We start from the raw sequence: 24,526 nt of genomic DNA, 5'->3' as shown, positions 1-24,526 counted from the left end.
GGCGGTTACCCGGTATCTACACCCTGAAGCGTGTGGCGGACAGGATTGCGTCTGCCTCGCCGCCCGGATACTGAGACGCGCGTGCGTGGGGGGACGCACGCGCGTCTCAGTCAGATGGAGCGCCGTGTTGCTGGCGGATCACCAGCAACGTGCTGCTGGCGATTCGCCAGCAACAATAAGACCCGCTCCATCTGTACACACACCCCACAGCCTATAACACTAACCACACACACACACCCTTCAGCCTATAACCCTAACCATACACACACCCCACAGCCTATAACACTAACCACAGACACCCCGCAGCCTATAACCCTAACCATACACCCCGCATCCTATAACCCTAACCATGCACACACACACCGCAGCCTATAACCCTAACCATACACACCCTGCAGCCTATAACCCTTACCATACACACACCCTGCAGCCTATAACCCTAACCATACACACACCCTGCAGCCTATAACCCTAACCATACACACACCCCGCAGCCTATAACCCTAACCATAAACACACCCTGCAGCCTATAACCCTAACCATACACACACCCTGCAGCCTATAACCCTAACCATACACACACCCTGCAGCCTATAACCCTAACCATACACACACCCTGCAGCTTATAACCCTAACCATACACACACCCCACAGCCTATAACACTAACCACAGACACCCCGCAGCCTATAACCCTAACCATACACCCCGCATCCTATAACCCTAACCATACACACACACACCGCAGCCTATAACCCTAACCATACACACACACCCTGCAGCCTATAACCCTTACCATACACACACCCTGCAGCCTATAACCCTAACCATACACACACCCTGCAGCCTATAACCCTAACCATACACACACCCTGCAGCCTATAACCCTAACCATACACACACCCTGCAGCCTATAACCCTAACCATACACACACCCTGCAGCCTATAACCCTAACCATACACACACCCTGCAGCCTATAACCCTAACCATACACACACCCTGCAGCCTATAACCCTAACCATACACACACACCGCAGCCTATAACACTAACCATACAGATGGAGCGGGACTTATATATCCAGGGGATGGCGATGGCGACGCCAGCTGCCATCCCCTGCCCCGCGCCATCTGTATGCCGGAAGGGGACGCGCGTGCATGAGGTGCGCGCGCGTCCTCTTCCGACGGTGCTGCCGGCGGTTACCCGGTATCTACACCCTGAAGCGTGTGGCGGACAGGATTGCGTCTGCCTCGCCGCCCGGATACTGAGACGCGCGTGCGTGGGGGGACGCACGCGCGTCTCAGTCAGATGGAGCGCCGTGTTGCTGGCGGATCACCAGCAACGTGCTGCTGGCGATTCGCCAGCAACAATAAGACCCGCTCCATCTGTACACACACCCCACAGCCTATAACACTAACCAAACACACACCCTGCAGCCTATAACCCTAACCATACACACACCCCACAGCCTATAACACTAACCACAGACACCCCGCAGCCTATAACCCTAACCATACACCCCTCATCCTATAACCCTAACCATACACACACACACACACCGCAGCCTATAACCCTAACCATACACACACACCCTGCAGCCTATAACCCTTACCATACACACACCCTGCAGCCTATAACCCTAACCATACACACACCCTGCAGCCTATTGCCCTAACCATACACACACCCTGCAGCCTATAGCCCTAACCATACACACACCCCGCAGCCTATAACCCTAACCATGCACACCCCCGGCAGCCTATAACCCTAACCATACACACACACACCGCAGCCTATAACCCTAACCATACACACACACTCCGCAGCCTATATCCCTAACCATACACACACCCCACCGCCTATAACCCTAACCATATACACCCCCCTCAGCCTATAACCCTAACCATACACACACACCCCGCAGCCTATAACCCTAACCATACACGCACACACACCCCGCAGCCTATAACCCTAACCATACACACAAACTCCCCGCAGCCTATAACCCTTTACCATACACACACCCCACAGCCTATAACCCTAACCATACACACACCCCCCCAGCCTATAACCCTAACCATACAAACACACACTGCAGCCTATAACCCTAACCATACACACACACACTGCAGCCTATAACCCTAACCATATACACCCCCCGCAGCCTATAACCTTAACCATATACACCCCCCGCAGCCTATAACCTTAACCATGCACACACCCTGCAGCCTATAACCCTAACCATACACACACCCTGCAGGATATAACCCTAACCATACACACACCCTGCAGCCTATAACCCTAACCATACACACACCCTGCAGCCTATAACCCTAACCATACACACACCCTGCAGCCTATAACCCTAACCATACACACACACACACCGCAGCCTATAACCCTAACCATACACACACACACCGCAGCCTATAACCCTAACCATACACACACACACCGCAGCCTATAACCCTAACCATACACACAACGCAGCCTATAACCCTAACCATACACACACCCTGCTGCCTATAACCCTAACCATACACACACACCCCGCAGCCTATAACCCTAACCATACACACCCCGCAGCCTATAACCCTAACCATACACACACCCCACAGCCTATGACACTAACTATACACACACACCCCACAGCCTATAACCCTAACCATACACACACCCGACAGCCTATAACCCTAACCGTACACCCCCCCCAGCCTATAACCCTAAACATACACACACACCCTGCAGCCTATAACCCTAACCATACACACACCCTGCAGCCTATAACCCTAACCATACACACACACACACCGCAGCCTATAACCCTAACCATACACACACACACACCGCAGCCTATAACCCTTTACCATACACACACCCCACAGCCTATAACCCTAACCATACACACCCCCCCCAGCCTATAACCCTAACCATACACACACACACTGCAGCCTATAACCCTAACCATACACACACCCTGCAGCCTATAACCCTAACCATACACACCCCCCTCAGCCTATAACCCTAACCATACACACACCGCACAGCCTATAACCCTAACCATACACACACCCTGCAGCCTATAACCCTAACCATACACACACCCTGCAGCCTATAACCCTAACCATACACACACACCCTGCAGCCTATAACCCTAACCATACACACCCCCCTCAGCCTATAACCCTAACCATACACACACCCTGCAGCCTATAACCCTAACCATACACACCCCCCTCAGCCTATAACCCTAACCATACACACACCCTGCAGCCTATAACCCTAACCATACACACACCCTGCAGCCTTTAACCCTAACCATACACACCACCCACAGCCTATAACCCTAACCATACACACAACGCAGCCTATAATCCTAACCATACACACCACCCACAGCCTATAACCCTAACCATACACACAACGCAGCCTATAACCCTAACCATACACACACCCTGCAGCCTATAACCCTAACCATACACACACCCCGCAGCCTATAACCCTAACCATACACACACCCTGCAGCCTATAACCCTAACCATACACACAACCCGCAGCCTATAACCCTAACCATACACACACCCTGCAGCCTATAACCCTAACCATACACACACCCTGCAGCCTATAACCCTAACCATACACACACCCTGCAGCCTATAACCCTAACCATACACACAACCCGCAGCCTATAACCCTAACCATACACACAACCCGCAGCCTATAACCCTAACCATACACACACACCGCAGCCTATAACCCTAACCATACACACAACGCAGCCTATAACCCTTACCATACATACACCCAGCTCTTTTCCGACGGCTCAATCACCATCCTGCCTGAGCTTCAAGTGAGGTCTGCTGCTCCTATGTTCAATTCTTTTAATTAATTTGGACTCCAGCACCTTAAGTTCCATTGTTTTACAATTAATTACATGTGATTTATGTATATTTTTGTATATGATTTTATTATGTGTTTATAAAATATTTCTGTTATTTGAAATGAACTGAGACTTGTGTTATTATTGAAAAGGGGGACCTATATTACATTTAATTTTTAACTTTAATCAAAGGTATAATTGCTAATGCTGTGACAGCTTTCCAATTGTTATCTTTTATTTCTTACAAGCTGGTTTGCTTGTTGTCATATGCGGCTTTCCTTGGCTATTATTATTTTATTCAATATACTGTAGCACCAGAGGTATGGCGTGACTCACTGCCTCCCTCCCTTTTTTTTAGACTAAAATAGGTCACATTTCTCTTATTAGAATTTGATTGTACCCAAAAAACAAATGTTATCATTGCAGAAAGCCAAAATGGCTCCGGGAGGGCTGCTGCGCATGCACAGTCGTGTGTAGCTCCTCCCACGGTCCTTTGCAGGGAGGACCATGGGAGGAGGCACATGCGCAGCAGCCCCCCATCGACACTCCCTTTAACTCCGGCGATCCATTCTGGAGACCGCATCACTACCATGCCAGAAGAAGGAGGACAGGCTCTGTGTTCCTGCTCAGCATCTGCGGACACCGGGAACTCGCTGCTGGTGGGGAAACCATCAAGTTAGACAGAAGGAACAGATTGATCGCCATCCCCGGGAGGAACACTCAGCCTGGTGGAGTTCCATGACCTGGTAGGGTCAGCGTGTCATGTACAGGTAGGCATCATTGACTCTGGCACCTGTATCCTAACCCTGTACACACACACACACACACAGCCATATCCTATCCATACATTCATACATATGCGTGCACACACATATATGTAGCCTAACCCTATGCATCCATACATACATACTCACACACCCGCAGCTGATCCATGACCTGGTAGGGTCAGCGTGTCATGTATATCTAGGGATAGGCATCATTGACTCTGTGTATGTGTGTGCAGGGTTATAACACGGTTCCCAAACACACACACACCCATAGCCTATCCATATATGCACACACACACATGTAGCCTAACCCTATCCATACACACACACGTAGCCTAACAGTATCCATACAAACATAGCCTAACACCATCCACACACACATGTAGCCTACCCTATCTGCACACACGCCCATCCGCACACTCTATACACACACACACACCTGCAGCATAACCCTATCAATTCATAGACCCATAGCCTAACCCTGTCCATACAGACACACACACACACTCGCAGCCTAACCCTATCCATACATTTGTAATTTGTTCTCTGCCCCAGGCAAGGGGCGTGGTCTCATTAAAATGGGCGTGGCCTCACCGGAGAAGACTACCTTACAACCCATATTTAGAAAGAAAGGGTTGTAATCGCACAGGAAAAGGATGAATATAAGTCACAAATTTTGGCCCCTCAAATAGGTGTCTTGGTAATTATATCTGTATAACATGTGAGGGTGTGCTACTTTATACCAGGGAAGTGCAGTTACTGGGAAACAGCTGTCGCCCCCCTTCGCTGTATATGGGGTACATGTGTCTAAACATATCACATGTCACCTCCTTCACATGCGCGGAGGATGACGACACTGGGGACCCATGTGATGTGCACTACCCCGGCTCTCACTCTACACCTAATGGTGAACACTTTCAGACCAATTCTCTATGTATTCATATTTATCACAGTTTATCACACTAAATTGAGCATCATTGTTCACATATATTTTTTATCACCTTTTTTCCTTGAATACTCCAAATCATTCTATTCCTCTATGATCACCATTTCAATCACATAACTCTATACACATTATATAAATTGACACATATTGTTATTAATTCTGTAGACATCCATAATCACTTATTGCATTTATTAACAAAAATCCTTTACAAGTTATATTGTTTGACTTATAATTGTATTTCTCACATACTAAAATCCGCAATGTAATCTAAGATACATACATCAATACCCAATGGCTAACAATCAATATTCTAGTCTCCTGCAGCTACCCACCAGTATACTACGAATGATCGATATAGATAAAATAATCATATTTGGGATTATGAACTAATCACCCTAATCACCCAGCAGTACCGCATCTATCTCTGTAAATTAACGATGCGTTAATCGGCTAACAATCAATATTCTAGTCTCCTGTAGCTACCCACTAATATACTACTTATGATCATGAATGATCAATATAGATAAAATAATCATATTTGGGATTATGAACTAATCACCCTAATCACCCAGCAGTACCGCATCTATCTCTGTAAATTAATGATGCGTATGCATTATACTTATGCCGTCTTTATATGAAAATCCTGCTATGATATGAGTAATTAATTACCAACACACCAGTATTTTGATTCTTTCTCGTTTTACGAATTTTTTCTCTATTTTTTCTCGCCCTTTTTTTGCCTTGTCTCCTTCTTTCTCCATTATTCGCAAGTACCATTCCGATTGTTATTATCGGTAATTAATAGACATCGCGTTATTGAGAGATTGATTCTATAACCATTAGCTATTTATACCTATCACATCTCCAACAATTTGCGCTGCAACATCCATAGTAATCTTGGAATATTAGATAAACCAACAAGCAGCAATATGAGTGTCACTCTCTCCCTCCTCCTTTCTATTTGACGGATGGTTTTCCTGTCCAATCATGATCGGCTTTCATAGTTTAACCAGATTTCTGACCTAAAACACTAGGATAACCCAATTATACCTCCATTATGTATATATGTCTGTACTTTGCATTCAGTGCGTGTTCCCCGCAGTACACAGTCGTGTTATATATACATATTGTTTTTACAGAAACCTCTACCCGTAAGAAGTAAACGGAATACTACCCATGTGATAAACAATACTTGACTGACAACCGGAGTAGCCAATGAATACTATGTAAATTACCATATGCATGACTCCACAGGTACTTAAGGAGCTCGCAGGTACCACCCAGGTTGGTCCTGACGAAGCTCATTAGCGAAGCGTACGCCGACCGTACACTTCGTGGGCTATCCCCACTCCCTTACCCCCATTGAAATGTACTAATTTCGATCTGTCTAGTTTAAAATTTGATTTATTGTATTACTGAGCGGGCGCATCGACACATAATCTGTCGGCTGAAGGGCGCGTATCGGTGTTGCGAGTACCACCCAGTCCTCCCCAGTGTGGGACGGCGCACAACCGCCGTGCTCCAGGGACCGTGTTCCCCACGCTGTGAATGTTTCATTGAGTTAGCGTGTTAGCGATCAACGCCGCTACTAATATTCTAGTAAGCAAGCGTATGATACTTACATATTTGGTGCGCTCTGACCATCTAGTCTTATCCTATGAGAGACAACTTGTCTTAATAAAGAAATGTATTTAATCTCTAGGGACTATGAATGAATGTTATTTGATGCGCATTAACCATAGTTTAAGTGATCGCTACCGCTATTGGAACATCTAATTAATATGAGATAATTTATTATTAAAAAACGCTCCTGTATAGTGTTGACAATGTGTGAATACCACACACCATGTGATGACCTATGATTTATCTTTTCAAGTATGAGCACTGTCCAAACTGCTAACAGCACTAAATAAAGTGCCCATTTAACAGCTGATTAATATAAAACAGCAGTGAATAAAATACTGACGGCATTATACTTTATAGTATAACCATAATACACTGAGTCGTCCAAACTATTTGGCAATGGTACTTTGACTAATTTATAGAGTGTCTAGTTGATGAAGCATAATATTGTGAGCAATTACTGTTATCCAATCCCGGTACATAGTGAGACGAGTGTCCTACTAACAGACACACCGTACTCCAGGGATTATATTTATATTTTCACTGACCTCAGTCCTACTACATTGTGAGATAACGTGTCGTTTAAATCGACACGGCATACTCCAGGGACTGTATCATATTATAAGTGACAATTGATACGCAATCCTATCATATAGTGAGGCGGGTGTCATACCAATAGACACGCCGCACTCCAGGGATTGTATCCTCACTAACTTATACTGCCAATCAGTCCTGTGATATTGTGAGATAACGTGTCGTACAAATTGACACGCCACACTCCAAGGACTGTATCGATCCTACCACCATTGGTTTTTGGCCGTGTTACAGCGATTATTTCTACACACAGACACAGGATATCGACACGCTCATGTAGATATACTAATACTACATACAGAGCGTGTGTCGACATTCCGTAGAAATCAGTACTATTCATCTTTGCCTAATTATTTCTAGGCACTCTTTATGTCACTATACTTCATACTGATACACCAGTGACCAACTAGAATAAATTTTCAGTGTCTTGTAAAATAAACTCTAGACATCTGGGAATTATACCCTTGAAGTCATCACACAACACTATATCTCAAACCAATTGGTATACCCGCCCTTAACAGCGAATTCACTACATACCCATTTTTTCCTATTTTAGGAAAATTCTATAATATATGTTCGATGCCCGCCATACACATGTAAACAAATTGGTACAATTAACTGACAGATCACGTACTTGATACTAAGGAAATTGAAATTAGGAGTGTGGGACCCCACGTAGCAAGGATAATTTCTATCCTTTTTTAAACAATTTGTGTGTCATTTATGTTTTGTGTTTTTTATATTTCGCTATATTTTTAACCCATACTAATAAAGGTTAGATTTTAATCGACTCTTGATTTGGTGCATCACATAGTGACATTCCTTTCTGTCCAAAATCTTATACCTTACAACCCAGTTTTTGGCCCTGCACTTACAGACCTTTGCCACCACAGGAAGAACATTTTTTTCACCATATTAAGCCCCATACAGTAATTTCCCCTGCACCATATGCCCCACACTGCAATGCCCGTGATACATTATGCCCTACAGTATAGCTTCTACACACTGGGTGTCATGCTCATTGCCAGGGGTTTCATGGGATGGGTGTCTTCATTGCCAGGGCTTCCATGCTCTGGGATGGGTGTCATACTCATTGCCAGGGGTTTGTAATGCTTGTAGCCAGTGGTAATGCTCGTTGACAAGGGTGTGTTATTGTTAAACATTTTAAAAAATCCAATGTTTATTCTTACAGTTAAATTTTACAATTCTGAATTTAAAAAAATAAATTGAAAAAAAGCTATGAAATTCCAAAGACAAAAAACCTTACGGTTTTACATGTCCCATTAAGGCTTCTTACACATGATCTGGCATTTCTGAAACCTGTTGTAACTCTTCCACTCAAACGCCAAAAAGCAATGAAATTCCGATCATTAAGGCTGACGCCTTAATGGACGTGTTCCTTGCGCAATACAGATATGGTACGCCATCACAGCCTGTGGGTAAGTGCAGATTCAGCACTCTCACAGAGTGAGATTGCTGTCACTCACACAATGGTGGAGCTGCTAATTCACAGATTTGTGTGCTCATTGGAATACACACATGCAGTCTATGCAACTGAAGGTCTGAGCAGTAAACAGAGCCATTAGGATGGGGTAAAAGTGGTGTTGATTGGGGTAGGAGGCAGTGTGGTGCAGATGGGGAGGAATAGAAATGCTTAGAAGGCTAAGCAGCGCTGATGGGGGACTAACGAAGCAGATGGGTGGAAAAGAGTGGCACAGATTGGGGAAGGTAAGGCAGAGTGATGCGATTGGGTGGGAAACAGAGGAGCAGTTGGAGGAAAGACAGCAGGGATGGGGGAGGGGGTTCGGAGCAAAGGGGATAAAGGGAAAACAGAGCAGTACAGATGGAGAGGGGAGACGGCAGTACAGATGGAAGGAAACTGTGTCATGCATGAGGCGGGCAGAGTGGCATGGATGGAGGGGGAGACAGAGTATCACTAATAGAGGGGAAGCCAGTGGCACAGGTAGAAGGAAACAATGGCATCTGTGTGGAAAGACAGGGCAGCGCAGATGGCGAAAGACACATTGGTGCAGATGAGGGAATACACACAGCAGTAGGTATCGGAGAAGACAGAGCAGCATGAAGGCGTATAGGAGAAGAAAGTGTAGATGCATAGTAGTTGGGAGTATTATAGTTTTTGCAATTATGAAAGATGTTTCTGGTAACTGTATGTGAATACTAAATGAAATGGAAATAGGTAGTGAGTGTGAAAGATGTTGGACCCTCAGTGGGATAGCTCTAGTAATAGTGTTTATTCTAGCACCCGCTATCTTTGAAAACCCATGCAGTTCCTCTACCCTGTCTGGGGTGTTGCTGTCTGCTGTAGTGTTTCTAGCACAGGTCTGGTTTGCAGTGCTGATATACAGATCACACTGTGCTAGAAGCACTACAGCAGACCGCTACACCCCAGACAGGGAAGAGGAACTGCATGGGTTTTCAAAGATGGCGGGTGCTAGAATGAACACTATAGTAATTCAGTGGGATAGACAGTTTTAGATGATTGTGGGTACTTATTAGGATGAGTGCGCCACATCACTGCTCAGACCTTCAGTTGCATAGACTGCATGTGTGTATTCCAATGAGCACACAAATCTGTGAATTAGCAGCTCCACCATTGTGTGAGTGACAGCAATCTCACTCTGTGAGAGTGCTGAATCTGCACTTACCCACAGGCTGTGATGGCGTACCATATCTGTATTGCGCAAGGAACACGTCCATTAAGGCGTCAGCCTTAATGATCGGAATTTCATTGCTTTTTGGCGTTTGAGTGGAAGAGTTACAACAGGTTTCAGAAATGCCAGATCATGTGTAAGAAGCCTTAATGGGACATGTAAAACCGTAAGGTTTTTTGTCTTTGGAATATATATATATACACACACACACACACATACATACATACACACTCACACGCAATATCTTTGCCAAAACTAGACAACATTTCAGCACCTTTTATATGGTCATCTAAGTTTACCACACCATATACCCAATATACAAATCATGCAACACAATAGTAACCCCCTTATACTGTACTTGTCTCTAACACATTATGCCACATGGAATGAGCCAAAATTCATACCGACTGAGCCAAAATTCACACTATGGCACATAATTCACATTTTGCCACATGGATTGGGGCGAAAAATACACACTATACCAAATGAATTGAGCAAAAATGTACAACATGCTTCATAAATAGGGATATTGCATGCAAAGGCACGCATTAAAACTTTACACCATAATGCCCATTACATGTTAAGCCACACACCATAATGTTCATTACGTATTATGCCAAACAACATAATGCCTATTAAAAATTATGCTACATACTGTAAGTGCTGCTTACCTACATGCTAATTGCCAAGGGTTCCATGCTCATTGCCAGGGGTTCCATGCTTGTTGCCAGGTGGGATTACATGCTCATTGCCAAGGGAGAATACATGCTTGCAGTAACTGGAGGACAGCCGCCGCTGGGCAGAAGTGACAGCCATTGGCAGGGGACTGCCCGGCTGTATTCAGAGCACTGCAGGTCCCAGCTATTTGAAAACATACCCCTTTCACACCAGAAAATGTAGGGATTTACCCGGGGATATTGTCCTAGGAGCATGCAGGGCCGCTTTTACACCAGCCTAGTCCCTGCATTTTCTGGTGTGAGGGGGAGAGAAAACCACCCCCCCTTTAACCAACCAGCTATAGCTTTGGAACCAACTAACCCATTTACATGAGTATCATATTGATGAACTGTTGAGTGGGCTTCAAATGATTTTGGTCCCGTGAAACTGGGCCATTTGGTTCCAGAGAAATCTGTCCTCAAACAACATTAACAGCCATGAAATTACATTTCAGAAATGAAAAAAAAACGGTTTACCCGCAATATCTCTGGAACCAATTAACTCATATGGACTAGCCTGGTATCAGATTGAAGAAAAATATGTCACCCTAGGGTGAAAGATAGTGGGCGCCAATAGGTGGATTGTTTTATCTAGCAGCTTGCACACAGCGGAAGGTCACTCCTCAATATAAACAATAGGGAAAACAAGAAAAATAAAGTGGAGCGCTTAGTTATATGGTTAGTTAATTATTGAATCAATTGGGCATTACAAGAATAACAATTAATGTATTATCATAAGAATATAAAATATTAGATAGTATAGTATACGACACAGTAATTGGTGCCTAGGCATTCAATATATATAAAATCACAAAGGCTGTATCAATACATTGGTGTATTTTATGAGATTAGGGAATAAAGGCAATAAAATGTTGGTATACAGTACTTATATTAGTCCCGCTTGTTCCTATAGTGCCTCCATTTGAAGATACATAATCCCCATACACTTGAGTCCAAGGTTAGAAATGCTGGATTTTAAAGGTGTCAATATACCTTACTGGGTGAGGTAGCTTGAATAATTGTAATCTGCTTTGGGAAGAAGGCTATCCGCTTGAGTATAATCCCAGATGATTGTAGGTGGTGGTTTCCCGGTTGGTTTGATCCAGATAGCCAATGGAATGGGGGTTGGTGTTGAGATGGAGGCTGGTTCAAGATGGGTCAAGGTGCAAAGATTCCTAAAAACTCAGTCAGCAGGAGTGCTCCTCCTCTATGGTATCAGATTGAAGGCCCAGTGATTTGGGTTCGACTGAGATCAACCTCAAGCTTCTGTGATGATGGAGGGGGAACTGGCAGCCGTTAAAACTGTGTGGGGGTCGGAATCAGCGGGTCCCATGTTATCCTATGGAGAAAACTTTCCAGCTTTGCCATATATCCAGTTGCCGAGGGGGCAGAGACGCGGGGCTGGGCTCGTTGGAAAGCCCCAGCCCTCAGCTACAAACACTATTTGTAGCTCCATCAGGCCCATTGTTAATCTGGCCCTGACTGTACCTCAAGTGTGATTCAATATTTATGATGGCTACAGTTTGTAGTTACTGCTATCTTTTATGCCAGGCGCATGGTTTTGGCAACTGAACATTGTCCTTATACTAATCCTGGCTGGCATCTTGGCAGGGCACTGTTCTGTAGTTCCCGCAGCATGAGGAGGTCATGCCGCGGGAACTACAGTCCTGTCAGGTGTTGTGGGTAATGTTCCCTCAGCACCTTCTAACTCCTGTGGAAAACAATGCTGGTCCTACTACTGTGTTGGCTCAAGCTTTGCATCTGGATTGTCTCTCCCTAGTTTGCACTAGAGATGTGCAGGTTCTGATTTACTCTGATTTCAAAGCAGCACCTTACTGTCTATCAACTTTCAACAACTGTCATGTGATTTGGGATAGCCAATAAGATCCTGCTTTGAAATCAGAGTAAATCAGAACCTGTGCATCTCTAGTTTGCATTGCTGTGGGGGCAGATTTGTATGCAGTGGATGGCCCGTCTAGTTGGGTGCACCCCATGGGGTCTGTACATCAGGGGGCTGGTTTTTTTTCCAGAAAGCACTTCCTGTAGCTGCTGCTGTCATAGTTATTCCAGCACATCTGCTCATGAACACTGATGTTTTAATGGTGTATTAGAAAGACAAGGGGGATGTCAATCGCACAGGTCAATTGAATAAACAATTGTAGGGTGAGTCTCTCTTATTTATTATGCCACAAAATGTGTATTTTATTTATAGAGGCATGCTACCCTTGGACATGAAATTGTGCAAAGAGGGTTTTTGGAAAGAAAAGTATGTCCGTGTTGGGTGCAGCAAGGAGAGAAAAATATTTATAAAAATTACTTTTAATGATTCAATTAAGAACTGCGAATTCTTTATAAAAAAGACATACAGCAATTACACACTTATGGACACATTTAAAAAGGATATAAATCCTGACATGGCAGGGGACCGTTTGTCAATAATACCTACAGTATGTGGTATAGAAATGTCAGAAGTGGGTGCTTAAGATGTATGAGACACACTGTTGCAAAGAGATAATTGTGGTAACATTTTGTTACATAAATACAGTGTGTGTTTATCACGTTACAAATAGAGAGGAGAAGCAGTGGTGGCAGCGTCCTGGCCGCTCCGTTCTCTATATCATGGATAGTTACACAGGGTAAATCATAAAGCAATAACACTACTGTAACGTGAAGGGGAGACCGCGATATGCTAGTTAATCCCCTGTACTGCCGCCCAGATATAGCTAGTGCCGCTACACACTTGAAGATTTCAATGCGGCGTGGCTGCTGAGATCATTCACAGCTGACGCCGGCTGGATGTCTATCTCGACGCCAGGGGGCTGACAGTATTGTACGCACTTCACCTATCTCAACATACAAATTTCACATTTAAATCGTGAATATAAGGTAGGATAACGTGCCCCTGCTCATGTGACAACGCCGACGCACGTTTCGCACTGAGCTTTCTCAAGGCCGTATTAATGGTGTATTATCCTCTTTAGCCATAGATAGTTTGTTAGCCCTGTTTTCCTCCCTTGTAACTGATCCTCCAGTGAGAACTGTGCTTTCTATGGTTCCCCCTGTGTGTTGATTCTTTTGTACAGCTGATCATCCAGGTTCTCTCTATGGCCAGCTTTTACTCCTCAGCTTATGTTGCTCCTACTCTGGTGGTATTAGATGGCTGTGCGGTTGTCTTATAAGGCAAACAAAATCAATACATTGTATACATGTATATTCTTTCTGGAGGACAACATACTTAAGCTATGATGGTTTCCTAATCTTGTATGGCTTTCTTAGATGAAATTTTTTTTTTTTTTTTAAGGAAGCTTGAAAGGGCCATGGCATTTTTCAAGAGACCACTGTTTTATTTGTCTCTTCTGAATTGAGATTGTATTTACCTTTGTGTTTATTGTTTATATGCAAATGTATTTGTTTTCATGTTGCCCCCCCCCCCCCATTTGTTTTTAAATCATATCTGCAGCATTGCAAAGATATGGTGGGTTACTTAGATTTAGGATGTTACTTAGGGCCTTATTCTGGTTGGTTCGGATGGATGCGTATTTGCGGACTGGAACCAAGTGTTCTTAGCCCCGCCTACCATATGGATCGCTTACACCGTCCGAATGCTGTAAGACACCGACCGAATGCACAGTGAGTGGATTTTTCATGTGAACACCTCCTCCATCTGTGGGAACCTCCCCCATCATTCGATGGTCGCCGACCATCGAATGCTGGACCGAATGGTCAGGTAGCACCGAGTTCTCCAGACCACTTGGGCATTTCACCATGCAAAAGCAGGGATATGGGCGGGCAGCTGGCATCCGGATATGCCATATGTCCGCCCCCCACACGTGCATCACAGCCGCATTACCATACATACGTCCAACGTTTTCATGGGAACGCCCATGAAACGCAGGGCATACGCATATGGTAATGAGCCCAAACAGCCCTTCATGCCCCTCTCCACCCCCTGTTCGGATTGTACAGAATTCACGCCGTATTCGGACGTGCGCAGCATTCACACATGCGCAGATACGCCTCTGCACATGCGCAAACACCAACCATTGGCCGTCCGTACGCATTCGGAGCCATCCGAACAAACCACAATAAGGCCCTTAGTGCTTTCACTTGGTGTTATGCTGGAGATATGTGGCGTGTGACTTCATGACAGCAGTACATTACTTCATTGAAATTGTTTTTATTAGCAGTCTTCCTCGTCTCCGGCTTTGCACCAGCTCATGCAGATTGTGGTTCACTGCTTGCATTGTAAAACATTTTTCAAAGCTTTACATGTTGCAGAGGTTGAGAATATTATCGCTGATGCCCTCTCTGGTTTTTAGTGAATGGAGTTTAAGCAGCTTGCACCTGACAAGTTTATGAGCCCAGCTCCTACTTATGTTGGGCAGATCACCAAGCTGGACTTCAAGGTTTAGCTGGGCACTCACCTTCCCCAAAATGCAGTCATATGGTCAACAGTTATTATTTATGATTTATTTATTTACAGTTTCTTATATAGCGCAGCAAATTCCATTGCGCTTTACAATTGTGGACAGTGATGAAACAAACTGGGTAACAACAGACAGACTTGGAGGTAAGGGGGCCCTGCTGCAAGCATACAATATATAACAGTTAAAAGGTTGCCAGTCACTAGGTCTACCACTATTGTCCAACACACAAAGGGTTGACGTGTATTAGGTTGACATAGGAAAAAGGTTGACACAAGCAAAATGTTGACATGAAAAAGGTAAACATGAAAAGGGTCGACAAGTTTTTCACATTTTTTATTTTTAATGACTTGTTCATGCTTTACCATCCCAGCGGACAAGAAGGGAGAATATAATAGTCCCTGAAACAGGACTCCCCTGTTTGAATTTTGGGCTGCAGCCCCACCTCTGGAGCAATAAAACATTCTTGGTTAATACTAAACATCCCAATTCCTGTAAGAAAATTCAAAAATGTAGCAAATTCACATACAAATGTATTCAGGAGATTGATGCAAATCAAAGCCTTTTAATAATAAAAGTTTTTTTTAATTATGACTGTAAAGAGTCAGTGTGACTGACTTTTTTTAAGCATTCCAGCAAAGGTACCTATGGTTGAGCAAGTTTTAGTACAAGGAGAAAAGTTGAATAATCCAGTATGATAAAGTGCTATAAAATGCAGAATTTAATGTTGGCCTTCTAATTAAGAAACTTCCTTTTGGGAAAAGAAGGATTTGAACCTGATGATCTGATGCTGGTTAGTGGCATTACCACAGGCTTTACCGGTTATATAGTACTGGGAACTCAGACCTCCATGCCAACATGATATCCATACCATAAGTGCAGCTGTTCTGCTGCAAGGAGTTGTGGCCGTTGATCGAATACAGGTATTATTGATCTAAATGGAATGGATCATTTTATTACTTTATTCCTAATATATTTTATTGTTACAGGAAACAGGAATCCTTAGTACATCCCACAGTTTAATGCAAAACATTCCTATCTGCAGACCTCATTTTCTGCTTCCCAAATTTGTAGCAAACTGCTTACCACAAAATTGTTACGGCTACAAAAACCAGCAAATATTTATCAGAAATCTGAAATGCTACCAAACAGCTGGTTCCCTTCTAAGGACAGGCATATCTGGTACAAAATATGTTTCTGGTCCATAAAAAAAATGTATTTTGTACAGGAAACTGCATTAATAGAACAAAACAGGGCTATAGCTTGATAGGAAATATAAATCCCACTGAGCCCCCTCATTTTATTTTATTGTATTTTTTTTTGGCATCGGCAATTTTTAAACCAACTTAAGCTGAATTTGCACAAGAATAGAAATCTGAGTTCAGTTTGAGATATCTGACATCCCTTCACCCAACATCTTTCAAAGTATCCCCGTTTCTGTTGATTATTAATGAAGTGCATATTTTCTGCATCATGTTCGCTTATCAGTACATTAATCCCTCTTTTAATCTTCTTATGAATAACTTTTTTTTAGTGAATTACATACAAGGCACTGTGCTACAGACCTATGTTGTCTCAGCATATTGTTCTTGATACCACTGAAATTCTAGTACGCAGTACAGGCATATGGTGGCGATTAGTACGTGCTTTAAAATATCTGTTTCTTGAAATGAAACGATATCCTCATAATATGAAAAGAATGGTAACTAAAGCAAGAAACCAGCCAAATGGATATAAGGGATTTAAAAACAACCAAAAACACAATGTGAGGCCTTTAGCAATCCTCTAGCAATGACCAATACAAGCACTTTATTAGAATAAATGGATTTAAAAAAAAGTTAAACTATGCTCTTCTAGAAAAAAAAAGATTTAAGTCATGTGAGAATACATAAGGTACTTGTTTAGTTTCACGGCGGCAGCACGAGACGCTCTAGCTTGAATATTCGCAGCTTGCCAGACTGCCTTAAGCTGCGCTTGTAGCATAGCGACTGTTTGAATTCTGGCAGCTTGCCAGCTGTCTAGCCGCCTTACAGTATCAGGCTACTTGTTTAGTTTCAGGGTGGCAGTGCGTGCCGCCTTACGCTGACTTCTCCGTGGCAGGCCAGCGCTGCTACCCCTAACCCTCCTGTCAAGTGAGTGCCTCTCACACAGCGCTTGTGGGCGCATGATATGCCCTCTCCTGTGGAGAGGGGATCATGAGGGCACCGGTGGAGAGGCGCTCCATTTTTGTGTTACGTAGGAGCGTCTCAGACACTACAGTAGCAATGCAATCATACGCTCCATGTGTGTGATAGGTTTGAGCGCCTCAGATGCTCTAGCAGCAATGCAATGATATCCTCCTGCCTCTGACCTCTGAGTAGCTATTGCTCAGATGTATGATATGGCAGGTTTGAATGTGTTCCTGAAACACCCCCACCATCCACGCCATCCTGAAGCGTGGTGAGCGCAGCGGTACACGTCCTACTGACCTGTTCATACCCCCACCATCCACACCGGCGTGGAGTTGATTTTATATAGTGTGGCGAGTGCAGCGAGCCACCGAGCCCGGAGAGTGGCGAGCGCAGCGAGCCCCACAAGGGGACATGGATAACTTCACATACATGTGAAGTTATACATGGATAACTTCACATGTATTCCGTGTCCCCTCGCCACGCTTCGGGCTCGGTGGCTCGCTGCGTTCGCCACACTATATAAAGTCAACTCCCCATCCGACGTGGATGGTGGGGGTATGAAAAAGTCGGTAGGATGCGTACCGCTGCGCGCGCCATGCTTCGGGATGGCATGGATGGTGGGGGTATGAAATGGAGGCATTTGCCAGTATGTAACATGGAGCACTGGCAAATGCCTCCATCATTTTGCATCAGAAGCAGGAGAGTCTCATTGCTTGAGCGTCTGAGATGCTCCTATGTAACACAAAGATGGAGCACCTCTCCGCCAGCGCCCATATGATCCCCTCTCCACAGGAGAGAGGATATCATGCGGGCACAAGCGCTGTGTGAAAGGTGTTCACTTGACAGGAGGGTTAGGGGTAGCAGCGCTGGCCTGCCACGGAGAACTCAGCGTAAGGCGGCACGCGATGCTGCCCTGAAATTAAACAAGTCTGATACTGTAAGGTGGCTAGGCAGCTGGCAAGCTGCCAAAATTCAAACAGTCGCTACACTACAAGTGCAGCTTAAGGCAGTCTGACAAGCTGACAATATTCAAGCTAGAGCGTCTCGTGCTGCCGCCGTGAAACTAAACAAGTACCATACATAATAGTTATACAACTGAAATGTAGTACAGCATACAGTACTTTACAACTGTCCCAAATCTTGCGGGACTGTCCTGCTGTTCCAGCTGTGGGTAGCAGTGTCTCGCAGTGGGAGGGCAGATGGGAGCCCCCCTGTCACTCACTGCTCTGCTTAGTAGTAAAAATGCGATACTCTAGGGTGCCATGATTCAAAAAAGATTGGGAACCCCTGGTATAAACCATATAATATTAATATATCAAATGTAAACTAATTTGAAACCAGCTTCTGCTGTTTTTTTTAAATAAGTTGTATACATACTTAATATTAAAAGAGATTACCATATCAACATAAACCGTTAAGATGTTTAATGATTCAAATACAGATTGGAACATAAAATATGGGTTGGATCATTTCTCAGCTCATATTAACAACCTCAAGTTTCCTTTGGGGATTACATTCACATAATTATTGCATAATTCATACTTTATATATTTATTGATCCCACAATACAAATAGATTCAGCAAGAAAATTGAAATAGAATATAACCTCACTTCTCATAATTTCACTGATGGCTCACCTATTTTCTCTAGCTCTTAAGTGCACTGTCTTGAAGTAATCATTGACTCCTCCCTCTCCTTCAAGACACACATTCAGTACCTCTTACAAACCAGCCATTTTGATCTAAAAAGAAAAAGCCAGGATCAGACCCTTTTCTCACCCAGCAGCCGCTGGTGGCTTGATCGGGTTCCGGCGCATGCGCAGTATGGTCCGCGTTTTGGGTGCTGCTGCACATTTGCGCAGAAAGAGGCATCCTGGAGGGAGGGAACACCTCCGGATGGGATGCCTTGAGTGACTGGCAGGTCAAACTTCCAATAGGAAGTCACTGCCAGTCACAGTGAAGCCAGTGCAGTCTCACAGACTGCATCTGGCTTCACTTGAAGCAGAGACAGTGGCGGATTTTACCTGGGGGGGGGGCTGTAACCCTGCAGATCATAGGTAAAACCCGCCACTGCCCTTGTCCACTTTCTGGTGTTCTTCAGACTGGACTACTGTAATTTTCTCCTATGAAGCATCCCTGAAAATCACCTCTCTCCACTTCAATCTAACCTCAATGCTGCTGCACCGTTTATCTTCCTCTCCAAATGTACTGTACTACGTCCGCCTCCCCTCTCTTACAAGCCCTTCACTGGCTTTCTTTCCCTTTCAGATTCCAGTTCAAGACATCATCCACTCCTCTTCCTTTACATCTCTGACCATATCCACCTTTACACTCCTCTCCATTCTCTTCACTCCTCTAATGAACACCACCTATCCTGCCTACTGATTACCTCCTTTCACTCCTTCCCCCTAGACTTTTGCAAGTAGTGCTCCCTTGCTCTGGAGTTCTTTACATCTCCCCATCAGACTCTTCACCTCTAAATTCAAATTAGCTTTTAGGCTCCACTTCTTCACCAAACCCAGACAACTCTCATACTAACCCTCACTCACTGTCTACCCCCTCTGTGTCACCCCTGTTTGTCTGCTCCACCCCTTTAGAATGTATGCTCTCACGAACTTATGTTTATGTTTTACTTTGCCAATTTTAGCTAAATGCTATGATTTTGTGTACCGATAGTTTTACGTATAAGATGTATGGTATATTCTAGGCATGTACAGATCCGGATTTACCCAGATTTAACCAGATCTCAAATGGGATCTTATTGGCTATCAGCTGTCACATGTTTTGGCTCCAGAATGTGAAAGCTGGATTTTGTGTACCGATAGTTTTACATATAAGATGTATGGTATGCTCTAGGGATGTACAGATCTGGATTTACCCAGATTTAACCAGATCTCAAAATGGGATCTTATTGGCTATCAGCTGTCACATGTTTTGGCTCCAGAATGTGAAAGCTGGATTTTGTGTACCGATAGTTTTACATATAAGATGTATGGTATGCTCTAGGGATGTACAGATCTGGATTTACCCAGATTTAACCAGATCTCAAAATGGGGTCTTATTGGCTATCAACTGTCACAAATTTTGGCTCCAAAATGTGACAGCTGGATTTTGTGTACCGATAGTTTTACATATAACATGTATGGTATGCTCTAGGGATGTACAGATCTGGATTTACCCAGATTTAACCAGATATCAAAACGGGATCTTATTGGCTATCAGCTGACACATGTTTTGGCTCCACAACGTGACAGCTGGATAGCCAATAAGAGCCCGTTTTGAGATCCGGGTAAATTAGGATCTGCAGATTCTTAATACAGTATGTTCAAAGAACTAATCAGAACAAAATATCCTGTATTTCACAATCAGAATCAGAATCAACTTTATTGGCCATGTATGCTTGCGCACAATAGGAATTTTTTGTGGATTTACAGTGCAGCATCAAGCAGGGATGAAGGGGGGGGGATGAAGGCATTACATACATTACATGTGGGGAACACATACCCGCCAAGCTGCACAGCGCCTAGGCAGCCATCAGCGGCGCCACTGGTCGCTGCAACAGCCAGGAAGGTAACCTTAAGCAGAGACAGTACAGTTATCACATAGGGAGCACATACCCGCCAAGCTGAACAGTGCCTAGGCAGCCATCAGCGGCGCCACTGGTCGCCGAAACAGCCAGGTAGGTAACAATACAAGCAGAGAGACAGTACAGTTATCACACAAGGAACATATCTGGCTGAGCTGCACAGCTCCTAGGCAGCCATCAGCGGCGCCATCTTGATCATGCTGCTCAAAGGCAGCAGTAATAATATTATTTTCATGGCAACTGAAGCATGAGTTCGACCGGATGCAGCACTTTTCTTCCAAAGCTGGCACACCCTGCCAGCTTATTGTTGGAAGGGTGTGCAACTAGTGATGGTACAGCATACAGGCTTTGCAAACAGTGGTTACGGAGGTACATGGTACATATCATTGTAAAAAGACAGTAAACAAAGAAAATACATAGCTTTCATCAGCTTAGAGGCTGAGAGAGATGGTAATTGGTGAAAAATAAAATGATGCCATGTGCGGGTGTAAGTCCAAATCCAGTCCAAACTCCAGTCAAACTCATGCTTCAGTTGCCATGCTTACGATGCAGGCAAGCTTTTAAGCAGGCTTCCAAAAATTTCCAATTTTAAAGGAAAGTTTGGGTCAGCTGGTACAGGGGGAGGGGCTGGTGTTTGCACAAATTCCTCAACAGGCTAATTAGTGGAAGGGGGAAGTTGCAGGCTCCAAGTAACAAAACAATTCACAATGCAGACTGTTCTTTAAATGAAAAGCATCAGATGTTCAAAATGGGATTCATGTACCTGTAAAATAGGAGATGAGGTGGTTTTAGAACTTCTCTCCAGTCAAACTCATGCTTCAGTTGCCATGCTTACGATGCAGGCTAAGATGCAGGCAAGCCTTTGTAAGTATAGCAATGTATTAATGTAGTAGTATTCGTGTTACATACATCACAATTTACAATCTCAGTTTAGTATTTTATTACTCATCACAGCCTGAGATCTAAGTTCAGTAGTCACATGATGTGAACTGTTGAGTACCAGAGGCCTTGGTGGTGTGGGTCTCATAGAGTATGCATCACCATCCATACACTCAATCTCCTCTCTCACCTGTTATAGGGCTAGTGCAGGCCTGGGTCAAGGATTATCCTTCTGCTCTTGGTCATACTGTGTAATCAGTTAACATGGTGGGGTAGATATATTAACCCTTTGAGTGCCAAAATATGTGTAAGAGATGTGCAAAATACCTGCTAAACATGCCAGCATTTGTTCACATTTGTTATATTAATTCAAATAAACAATGGTGTGTAAAAAAAGATAATATTTCCTATAGAAGATAAACATTACATGTGATTATGATGAATAAAATGTTTGCTTGGTAATTTTCACACCTATTTTGCCAAATTCACTCAGCAGTCAATAGGTTAAAGGTTATATGTACTGATACCACTGCTCCTTAAATGTAAGATTACATTCCTGCCATTATCGGTGCTGCTATTATTATCATTATTTATTATAATTAACAGTTTCTTATATAGCGCATACATATTCCTTAGCGCTTTGCAGAGTATAGTTGAACATTCACATCAGTCCCTATCTTTAAGTGCACTGTTATAAGGAGCAATGTAAGTATGGTCAGTGTTGCTGACCATTCTGGTACATGCAGATATCTATTTAGGAGGCTAACATGATCACATCTTCTACAGAGATTGGAGTCTTTTGCAATGGTAAATAATACAAATTGTTACACAGAGATATCATAGTTCTGCATACAATTGGACAGCTTGGAAAGATGAAGGATGAATATTGTGGATTAAGGAAAGAAACTTAAATCTTAAAAAAGAATTGGAGCCTAAACTTACTCCTATCATTATTCAATGATTATACAGTAAACGTTTTGCTCCCGTTATAAATGGGTTCTCAAACCTACTAATCCACTGCCCCTTCTTGATTGCTGTCTCTCTCTCTCTCCTCTGTGTCCCTCCTGCCTGTCTCTCAAATTAAAATTGTAAAGGTGTGCAGTTAGAAAATCACAGAAAAAATGTCCATTTTCCCAGAGACCTGTATAGTAGACTATAGGATCCGCTAGTGACCCTAGTGCTCAGTCCACAGTTCTGCCGGCGAGAGAGGAGGCGGCCCAGACTGAGTCTGCAAACTGGCCTCCTCCGCTCTAAAAGCACCTATGGTGGCACCATGAAAATAAAGGATAATAATAATAATAATAATAATAATAATAATAATAATAATAAATGCTCTAAATTATATATATATATATATATATATATACATATATATATATATATACATATATATAAATATATAATATTCGATTTCTTGATAGCCTTATGTTATCTGTGACCGTTCAACCATTATCTGGAGCATATCATGATTGTCATATTTAATGCATGTAAAGACAAAGGTTGATTTTTGGGTGTACACTCCGCTCTACTTTGGCTTCTCATTTAATTCTCTCAGCAGCAATTATGTCAGACAAGTAGGATTAATCTTTACAAGCCATGAAGGAATCCCAGGAGCTGCTCTGTTCTTTGCTAATCCTCCAAATGCTGGAATCTCTCCTGATTTGTGTGTGAGAATTGCAATGGGTATTGAATCATATAGCTGTTCAAAACTGCAATATTTTATTGTGCTGATGAGGCACTCGAGATTCACAATTGTTGAGACAGTGATGAGTGAGTGAGAAATATCTTTGAAATAAACCAGGCAGTGTTTATGCATTAACTCATTAACTCCCAGCAGGGCTGTTATTACCGCATACCAATGTAATGTCTGCTGTTTTCTCAGGCAGTTAAATTAATCAAGCAGAAATTTCCTTCACATACTTTATTTATTCACTACGGTCCCTTATGGCCTTCTAGTGTAAAACTGCAATGCAAATCCATTATTTTATTGCTGTAAAAACAGATATGTCTCTAAATGATTTTTTTGCCATTATGTCAACTAAAAAACCTCTATGTTTTCCCCATGATTCTTTGTTCTTAGCACAATAAAGTGAAATGTCAACTTAGCTAAAAAAAAAAAGTAGTATAATCTATATAAGTTGAAGAGTGTGTGTGTGTGCGTGTTTGCGTGCGTGTGTGTCTGTCGCATTGCAGACACACCGTGGCACTCAGAGCCACCAAATTCAGCAACAATGTACCTCTGTACCCAGTGGTGTGCACCTCAAAGATGTTT

This window comes from Crinia signifera, chromosome 2 (assembly GCF_055691185.1).
Source record: "Crinia signifera chromosome 2, ASM5569118v1, whole genome shotgun sequence".
NCBI classification, from domain to species: domain Eukaryota; kingdom Metazoa; phylum Chordata; class Amphibia; order Anura; family Myobatrachidae; genus Crinia; species Crinia signifera.
This window is presented reverse-complemented; position numbering follows the sequence as displayed.